Below are 10,205 nucleotides of genomic sequence, written 5' to 3'. Positions count from 1 at the left end.
GAATAGTTAATAATTCCAATTCCAGTAGTTTAGGCAATTACTATGCATATAAGATTTCTGTCATGTGGGCCCGCTTAGCTCAAAGGTTAGAGCATCGCATTTGTAATGCGATGGTCATCAATTTGATTTCGATAGCTGGATTTTCCCTATTCTTTTATTTCTATTTTTTAGATGATTGATAATGTTTCTTTGAACTCAAAGAATAGGGAAATAACGCCTTCCTCCTTTTCCAAAAGCTATAAATTTATTATAGGAACTTCCAATTATATCAAGAAAGGATTATATATAATAGAAGGGGTTTTGTATATTTATCCAATTCACCCCATTCTTCTTTTCTTTATAGTATTTATATTAAATAGTAATAGTACAAGTTTACTATTCCAGTAAACTTTGCTTCATTTAGTTCAGTTTAGTTTTAGTTTAGGTTTATTCTGTAAAATAAAATTCAATAAAAAATAAATAAAAATAAGAATTAATTCGAAATACTAAATAAGAAATAAGAATAAGGAGTCTTTATGTCGCATTACCGAGGACCTCGTTTCAAAAAAATACGACGCCTGGGGGTTTATCAGGACTAACTAATAAAAAGCCTAGGACCGAAAATGATCTTAGAAACCAATCGTGTTCCGAAAAAAAATCTCAATATCATATTCGCCTAGAAGAAAAACAAAAATTTCATTTTTATTATGGTCTTACAGAACGACAATTACTTAAATACATTCGTATCTCTAGAAAAGCCAAGGGGTCAACAGGTCAAGTTTTACTACAATTACTTGAAATGCGCTTGTATAACATCCTTTTTCGATTGGGTATGGCTTCAACTATTCCCGCAGCCCGTCAATTAGTTAACCATCGACATATTTTAGTTAATGGTCATATAGTAGATATACCGAGTTATCGCTACAAACTCTAAGAGAGTATTATGGCAAAGGATGAACAAAAATCCAGAGCTCTGATTCAAATTTTCTCTAGATTCATCTCCTCATGAGGAATTACCAAATCATTTGACCCTTCACCCATTCCAATATAAAGGATTAGTCAATCAACCAATAGATAGTAAATAGGTCGGTTTGAAAATAAATGAATTGCTAGTCATAGAATATTATTCTCGTCAGATTTAAGCCTCAGACTAAAACCAAGGGTTCGTAAATTTTTCTTTCCTTTAGGCAAGGTAAATTAACCAGAGATTAAGTAAGATAAATCCTAGTTTGATCTAGATTTCCCCCATTTTTGTATCATAGACCAAGGATCTATTTTCATTCCTTATCTACTCTTTTCTTTCCAGTATTTTGATTATGATTATTTTTTAGTATTCTATTTTATGCGTCAAAGCAATTAGGAATAGGGAATCTATATCTTTTGATCAAAGAAGGGTCTAAGTATTGGAATAATGATATCCATTGCTATTTGAGCCCTTATTGTTAGTAAAATTGGTGAATTAAATGAAGTTACGAAAAGAGAGGGATTCGAACCCTCGGTAAACAAAAGCCTACATAGCAGTTCCAATACTACGCCTTGAACCACTCGGCCATCTCTCCTACATAATGATTATAAACCCAAAACCGAATGAATAGCGAGTCAGTCATAACCCATATTCCATTATTGGACTAGGTACGACCAATCAATTTTAACTTTAACTAAAAATTTTTAATCAAAGTCAAAGCAAAGAATGATTTTTCTTTCCTTCGAGGCTCCGGGATAAAGATACAATTTTTCGTAAAAATTGTTAAAAAAATTCAATTCATGTTTGCAAAACAACGTTCCTTTCTTTTTCTGATATTTTTATAACGGATTAATTCAATGAATTAGAATGAATCAACTGATTGATGGTCTATATCTTTTAGACTATAGTTAATGGCTACTCTTAAATTATAATTCTAATTATATATATATAGACTATGATTCCATACCAATTTTTTTTTTCAAATTCCTTTTCAATTTTGGAGTTCTCAACATCAAATACCGACCCCTCTATTAGAATATAAATTCATAAAAAAATTGAGATTTGATTGAATAGTGTATATCCGTTATGTACAAAAAATTGTCAGTTATTCTATTTTCATCATAGAATGATTATTCGATCTCTTTTCTTCTTTGTTATTTCTCGAGCTCTTCTAATTTGTAACCTCACCGAAATTGGAATAGTTACTATACTACTACATTAGTATGAAATCGAATTACGTTGAAATATTTCTTATTTCTTAGCGACTCCTATCAAAAATGAACAATTGGAATAGAAGATTCATATATTTTGTTTTTCTTAAAAAAAAAGGTTTTATGTTATTTCATACTATACAATTCTTTTCTTGTGGGATATTTTTCCCACGAGAGGTAATGAGAAGAATTCTAGAATGGATTGCTACCTATGCCTAGATTACGTATAAATGGAAATTTTATAGATAAGACCTTTTTAATTGTAGCCAATATCTTATTACGAGTAATTCAAACAACTTCAGGAGAAAAAGAGGCATTTACCTAATACAGAGATGGTGCGATTTGATTCTTTTTTTTTAATTTCATATTTATTCATTTCTCTCAGTCTTACGAGGAGAAAAACACATGATTCAAGAAAATTTTTGAAAAAAAAGATCTACTCTTTTTGATGGTGAAGTTTGGAAATCAAACAATTCCTTTTGTCGAGTATCCTCTATTAATACAACTTCAGATGCTATGTTTCAATTCTCGATTCTAGTATTAAGTGAAAGGTTACACCTAGAGGTTTTGTATTATGGGTCAATCCTACTCTACTAGCGCTAATCGTCAACATAGTGGAAGAAGTGCTACACCTAGGAATCAACAACACGAAAACTTTATTCTAAGTTAGACCTTCCCTTAGCGGGCTTGGGACTAAAAGAATGATTGGGACAACAAACATCCATCTCGTTCATCCTTTGGATACCCGTTTAACCATCGAAGGCTATTTAAGTGACTAATTCCTGTAAATTAGGAGGTGTTAAAAATAAAGAAATTGTTAAAGTTATCTTATCATTTCTATCTAGTCCCAATAAGCTTGATGTTAATGAAGAATCTCTCATAGGAAGGTTGGCTAGAGATTTCTTGTAAAAATACTAGCCCTGCTGAGTTTATAATGAGAATATTGTCATCATTAAATCTTTATTTTGATTCTATGTATTATTCTCATTATGCACATAATGGAGGAGTCATATGAGGAGAAATTCTCATGTATAATTCTGGAACGGAGATTCTTTCAATTGAATGACGACCGTAACGGATGTCAGCTCAATCCAAAGGAAATTATGCGAAAGCTTTGTAGAATTATTATGAAGATATACAACTAGAAATTGATCCCTATGATCGAAGTTATATACTCTATAATATAGGGCTTATCCACACAAGTAATGGAGAACATATGAAACCTTTGGAATATTATTTTCGAGCACCAGAACGAAACCCATTCTGACCACAAGCTTTTAATAATATGGCAGCGATCTGTTATTATGTGCGACTATCTCCACTATATAAAGATAAAAAATAAAAATCTAGTAAAGTAACTACTAGAACCAAATAGGCTTTCTACATATGCATCATCTAAAACAATGATTTTTATCAGCTGTAGTAAGGAAAGAAACTTCATAGAGGTCAAAATAGGAAAAAATAAAAATGGCTAGCAACTTTTTCTATGGATTTAAGGCTTTAATTGATAGAGAGAGAGGAGGCACCATAAAGATCAATTAGTAAGGTTTTGGGATGATACTATAATAACAGCGTACTTATCTCATAATGTGAGATAAGAATTAGGAATTAACTTATGTAATAGAGTCGATCCACTAAAGTCTTGAGCAGCGGTGTAGGATCAGATCCTAAAGATATTAAGTATTTTCTTTCTTATGAAAGAAAGTCTTTTTCAAAGATTCTATATAAATTTATCTATGAAACCGAGATAGTTACCTTTCAGAAGATTCTAACAGTAGTAGAAATGTCTATGCTTTATTCTTCTGAAGGTGGGAAAAAATATAAAACTAAATAAACGAATTATTCATCCAAATTTTAGTTTGAAACTCATGTAATTAACCTAGTTTTCTTTTGGTTAACCCTAAAACTGGGATAGATCCATGAGAAATCTGATTAGATAGATATGGTATAGATCAAAATGGGACACCAAAAGAATTTACTATTGAGCCGTATGAGGTAAGATATTCTCAAGTACAGTTCTAACGGAAGGAATTGAACTACCTATTCTGGCTGGGGAGAACAGGACATTCAATAGGGAGATTCTAAAGTTGCAGAGGCTTGGTTCGACCAAGCCGCTGAGTATTAGAAGCAGGCTATAGCGCATAATTGGTTGAAGATCACGAGATGTTTCAAATAAAAAAAGATCCCGTTTATTTATTATCCTTTATTTAGAATTTAGATATTTGTTATAATTAATTATTTGTTGGACCCATCAATTTATTTAACTAAAAACGGATCATTTCTTTGCTTTTGGAAAACCCAATCACATAATTTCATTATCTCCCTTCTAAGCCTTCTATTTTACTTCTATATTTATCTACTATTTTTTAGGAATAAAAAATACAGATAGAGGACAAAATAGAATTTTTTTATTCTATTTATTTATATTAAATATTAAAATAAAAAAATTGAACTAAACAAAATTCTTATTAGTTATTAGTATTAAAACTAATAAAAGAAACCCTTGAATCACTAAATATATATATACCGGGGATGTCTCTTATTAATGTCTAATGGCTACTAGCGTGATTTGGAATAGAGAAATTACAATCTTCTAGGTAAAAAATTAAAGAGCTCCATCTAAGAACTTCTATGAATATACACTAGTTGCACAAAAAAAGTCATTTTTGGATCTATCCAAAGCCCAAAAAGGCTTTTAAAAGGTTAAAAGGTCCGTTGAGCGCCTTAAGACTATGTCATAATAGATCTAAAAACTTACGTCGGATCGACTTCTAGATCATAATTGCTCTAGTAAATAACTAAAGAAAATAGATAGATAGGAGATAGAAAAATAGAAGAGAAATGAACTAATTATAGAAATATCTCTCTATAGAAATATCTCTCTATCTCTAAGGTTCACTAATTATTTGACTATTGGCAGGTCTCTTTCTATGTGTTTTCCAGAAAGAGGAGGACTTAATGATTATTCGTTCGCCAGAACCAGAAGTTAAAATTCGGTATATAGGGATACTGTAAAAACTTCTTCTGAGGAATGGGCCAGACAGAATAATTTCTAAAGAGAAATAGCTAAATGGCCAGATACTACCACTTGGATCTGGAACCTATATGTTGATGCTCACAATTTTGATAGCCATGCCAGTGATTTTGAGGAGATCTCTTGAAAAGTATTTAGTGCACATTTCAGTCAACTCTCCATCATCTTTCTTTGGCTGAGTGGCATGTATTTTCATAATGATCATTTTTCTAATTATGAAGCATGGCTAAGTAATCCAACTCACATTGGGCCTATTACCTAGGTGGTTTGGCCAATAGTGGGCCAAGAAATATTAAATGGTGACATAGGCGGGGGTTTTCGAGGAATACAAATAACCTCTATTTTTTTTTCTTCAGATTTGGCGAGCATCTAGAATAACTAGTGAATTACAACTCTATTGTACAACAATTGGGGCATTGGTCTTTGCAGCGTTAATGCTTTTTGCTGGTTGGTTTCATTATCATAAAGCGGTGCCAAAATTGGCTTGGTTTCAAGATGTAGAATATATGTTAAATCACCATTTGGCAAGGCTCTAGGACTTGGGTCTCTCTCTAGGGTGGGGCATCAAGCACACATATCTTTACTAATCGAGATCTTTTGGCTCAACATTATCCAGTTTTTCTAATGGAGCAACCCCATTTTTCACCTTGAATTGGTCAAAATATGCAGACTTTCTTACTTTTCATGGAGGATTAGATCCAGTAACTGGGGGTCTGTGGCAGACTGATATTTCCCATCACTATTTAGCTATTGTAATTCTTTTCCTGATAGCGGGTCACAGGTATAAGACCAATTGGGGTATTGGTAATGGATTAAAAGATATTTTAGAAGCCCATAAAGGTCCATTTATAGGTCAGGCCCAGAAACGCCTATATAGATCCTAACAACGTCATGGCATGCTCAATTATATCTTAACTTAGCTATGTTAGGCTCTTTAACTATTGTTGTAGCTCATCATATATATTCTAGGCCCCCTTATCCATATCTAGCTACTGACTATGGTACACAACTGTCATTGTTTACACATCACATGTGGATTGGTGGATTTCTCATAGTTGGTGCTACCGCGCATGCAACTATTTTTATGGTAAGAGATTATGATCCAACTACTCGGTACAATGATCTATTAGATCGCATCCTTAGGCATTGTGATGAAATCATATCCCATCTCAACTGGGCATGTATATTTCTAGGATTTCACAATTTTAGTTTGTATATTCATAATGATACCATGAGCGCTTTAGGGCACCCTCAAGATATATTTTTAGATACCGCTATATAATTACAACTTATTTTTGCTCAATGGATACAAAACACCCATGCTTTAGCACCTGGTGCAACAGCAAGCACCAGTTTAACTTGGGGGGATGGTGAGTTAGTGGCAGTGGGTGGCAAGGTGGCTTTGTTGCCTATTTCATTAGGAACTGCCAATATCTTGGTACATCACATTCATGTATTTATGATTCATGTGACTGTATTGATACTCTAAAAAGGTGTTTTATTTTTTAGTTCTTGTTTGATACCGGATAAGGCAAATCTTGGTTTTCATTTTCCTTGTGATGAACCTGAAAGAGGGGGTACATGTTAAGTATCGGCCTGGGATCATGTCTTCTTAGGACTATTCTGGATGTACAATTTAATTTTGATAGTAATATTCCATTTTAGTTGGAAAATGCAGTCAGATATTTGGCGTAGTGTAAGTGATCAAGGGGTAGTAACTCATATCACGGGAGGAAACTTTGTGCAGAGTTCTATTACAATTAATAGGTGGATCCGTGATTTCTTATTGGCACAGGCATCCCAGGTAATTCAGTCTTATGGTTCTTCATTATCTGTGTATGGCCTTTTTTTCCTAGGAACTCATTTTGTCTGGGCTTTTAGTTTAATGTTTCTATTCAGCGAACATGGTTATTGGCAAGAACTTATTGAATCCATCGTTTAGGCTCATAATAAATTAAAAGTTGCTTCTGCTACTCAGCCGAGAGCCTTGTGCATTATACAAGGACATGTTGTAGCAGTAACCCATTACCTTCTGGGTGGAATTACCACAACATGGGCATTCTTCTTAGCAAGAATTGTTGTAGTAGGATAATGACTAGGAGGATTTGAAAAGCATTATGTCATTACGATTTCCAAGGTTTATCCAAGGCTTAGCTCAGGACCCGACTACTCGTCGTATTTCGTTTGGTATTACTACCTCACATGACTTCGAGAGTCATGATGATATTACTGAGGAATGTCTTTATCAAAATATTTTTGCTTCTCACTTCGGTCAATTAGCAATAATTTTTCTGTGGACTTCCAGAAATCTGTTTCATGTAGCTTGGAAAGGAAATTTTGAGTCCTGGGTATAGGATCCTTTACATGTAAGACATATTGCTCATGCAATTTGGGATCTTCATTTTGGTCAATCGGCCGTGGAAGCTTTTACTCGGGGGGGGGGGGGGGGGGTGCTCTTAGCCCAGTGAATATCGCTTATTCTGGTGTTTATCAATGGTGGTATGCAATCGGTTTATGCACTAATCAAGATCTTTATACTGACGCTCTTTTTCTATTTTTTTTGCCATATCCTTAATAGCAGGTTGGTTACACCTATAACTGAAATGGAAACCAAACGTTTCTTGGTTAAAAAATGCTGAATCTCATCTGAATCATCATTTGTCAGGACTTTTTGGCTTAAGTTCCTTGGCTTGGATAGGACAATTAGTCCATGTTTCTATTCCTACATCCAGAGGGGAGTACGTTCGGTGGAATAATTTCTTAGATGTATTACTGCATCCCCAAGGGTTACGCCTATTTTTTACTGGTCAATGGAATCTTTATGCTCAAAACCCCAATTAAAGTAGTCATTTATTTGGTACCACCCAAGGGGCGGGAACTGCCATTGTAACTCTTTTCGAGGGATTCTATCCACAAATGCAAATTTTATGGTTGACTAATATTTCCCATCACCATTTAGCTATTGCATTTATTTTTCTCGTTGTTGGTCATATGTATAGAACCAATTTCGGGATTGGCCACAGTATGAAAGATCTTTTAGATGCACATATTCCTCCGGGGTGAGATTGGGGCATGGACATAAGGGTCTTTATGACACAATTAAAAATTCGCTTCATTTTCAATTAGGCCTTGCTCTAGCTTCTTTAGAGGTTATCGCTTCTTTGGTATCTCAACACATGTACTCTTTACCTATTTATGCATTCATAGCACAAGACTTCACTTCTCAAGCTACATTATAGACCCACCACTAATATATAGCAGTATTTATCATGACAAGAGCTTTTGCTCGTGGAGCTATATTTTTCATTAGAGATTACAATCCAGATCAAAATGAAGATAATTTATTGGCAAGAATATTAGATCATAAAGAAGCTATCATATCTCATTTAAGTTGGGCCAGCCTCTTTCTGGAATTCCATACCCCGGGACTTTATGTTCATAATGATGTCATGCTTACCTTTGGTATTCCGGAGAAGCAAATCTTGATTGAATCTATATTTTCTCAATGGATACAATCCACTAATGGTAAAACATCATATGGGTTTGATGTACTTTTATCCTCAACGAGTGGCCCAACATTCAATGTGGGTCGAAACATCTGGTTGCCGGGTTGGTTAAATGTTGTTAATGAAAATAGTAATTCATTATTCTTAACAATAGGTCCTGGAGACTTTTTAGTTCATCATGCTATTTCTCTTGGTTTACATACAACTACATTGATCATAGTAAAAGGTGTTTTAGATGCACGTGGTTCCAAGTTAATGCCAGATAAAAAGAATTTTGGTTATAGTTTTTCGTGTGATGGCCCATGAAAAGGTGGTACTTGTGATATTTTTGCATGGGATGCATTTTATTTGGTAGTTTTTTGGATGTTAAATACTATTGGATGGGTTACTTTTTATTGGCATTGGAAGCACATCACATTATGGCAGGGTAACGTTTCACAGTTTAATGAATCTTCAACTTATTTGATGGGCTGGTTAAGGGATTATTTATGGTTAAACTCTTCACAACTTATCAATGGATATAACCATTTTGGTATGAATAGTTTATTAGTTTGGGCATAGATGTTCTTATTTGGACATCTTGTTTGGGCTATTGGATTTATGTTCTTAATTTCTTGGTGTGGATATTGGCAAGAATTGATTGAAACTTTAGCATGGGCTCATGAACGCACACCTTTGGCCAATTTGAATCGCTGGAGAAATAAAACAGTGGCCCTTTCCATTGTAACAACAAAATTGGTTGGATTAGCTCACTTTTCTGTAGGTTATATATTCACTTATTCAACTTTCTTGGTTGCCTCTACGTCGTGAAAAATTGGTTAATTAATGTGTGAATCCAAGATAATCTCATTTCTTTTAATGGAGAGAGGTCCAACTTCTTCTATTTCTACATCTATGATTTGACTTTTATCATGGATACTAATAGGAATTCAACCATTATGAAAAAAAAAGTTTGATTCAGAGGGAGAAAAAGAGGAAAAAATTGAAACAGAAATATCATTCGATTCGTCGATCCTCAAAAAAAGAAATAAGCAAGGTTCCATCGTTGAGTGACAAATGGGAGATTTATGGAAAGTTACAATCCCTACCACGAAATAGTGCATCTACACGCTTTCATCGACGTTGTTTTTTGACTGGAAGGCCGAGAGCTAACTATCGAGATTTTGGACTATATGGATACATACTTCATGAAATGGTTCATTCATGTTTGTTGCCATGAGAAACAAGATCAAGTTGGAATAGATTAATGCTTCATTTCTATTTCTATGGTCGATGATCATAGAAGTCCCTTTACCATTCTGTATAAATGGGCTATTCTAATAGTATAGATAGGGTGGAGGGGCACATTTTATCTTTTTTCATCTATTAGTTTTCAGTTCTTATCTTCAGTGCGGGGTAGAGCAGTTTGGTAGCTCGCAAGGCTCATAACCTTGAGGTCACGGTTTTAAATCCTGTCACCATAACATCTTGTTTTTTCAAACTATTTTAGGGTTGACTCTGATAACTAGTAA

The 10,205-nt window shown here is 34.0% G+C and overlaps 1 non-coding gene across 1 annotated transcript; it reads right to left on the bottom strand.

The window, feature by feature from the left end:
• Positions 1 to 1,451: 1,451 nt before the first annotated feature.
• TRNAS-GGA lies at positions 1,452 to 1,538 on the bottom strand. The gene has a single exon. It is a non-coding gene; the product is annotated as a tRNA-Ser (tRNA).
• Between the last annotated feature and the right edge of the window lie 8,667 nt (positions 1,539 to 10,205).

The sequence above is a fragment of the Capsicum annuum genome, unplaced genomic scaffold (assembly GCF_002878395.1).
Source record: "Capsicum annuum cultivar UCD-10X-F1 unplaced genomic scaffold, UCD10Xv1.1 ctg5471, whole genome shotgun sequence".
Taxonomy (NCBI): Eukaryota; Viridiplantae; Streptophyta; class Magnoliopsida; order Solanales; family Solanaceae; genus Capsicum; species Capsicum annuum.
The sequence above is the reverse complement of the archived record's forward strand: the minus strand, read 5'-3'. Positions and strand labels throughout refer to the sequence as shown.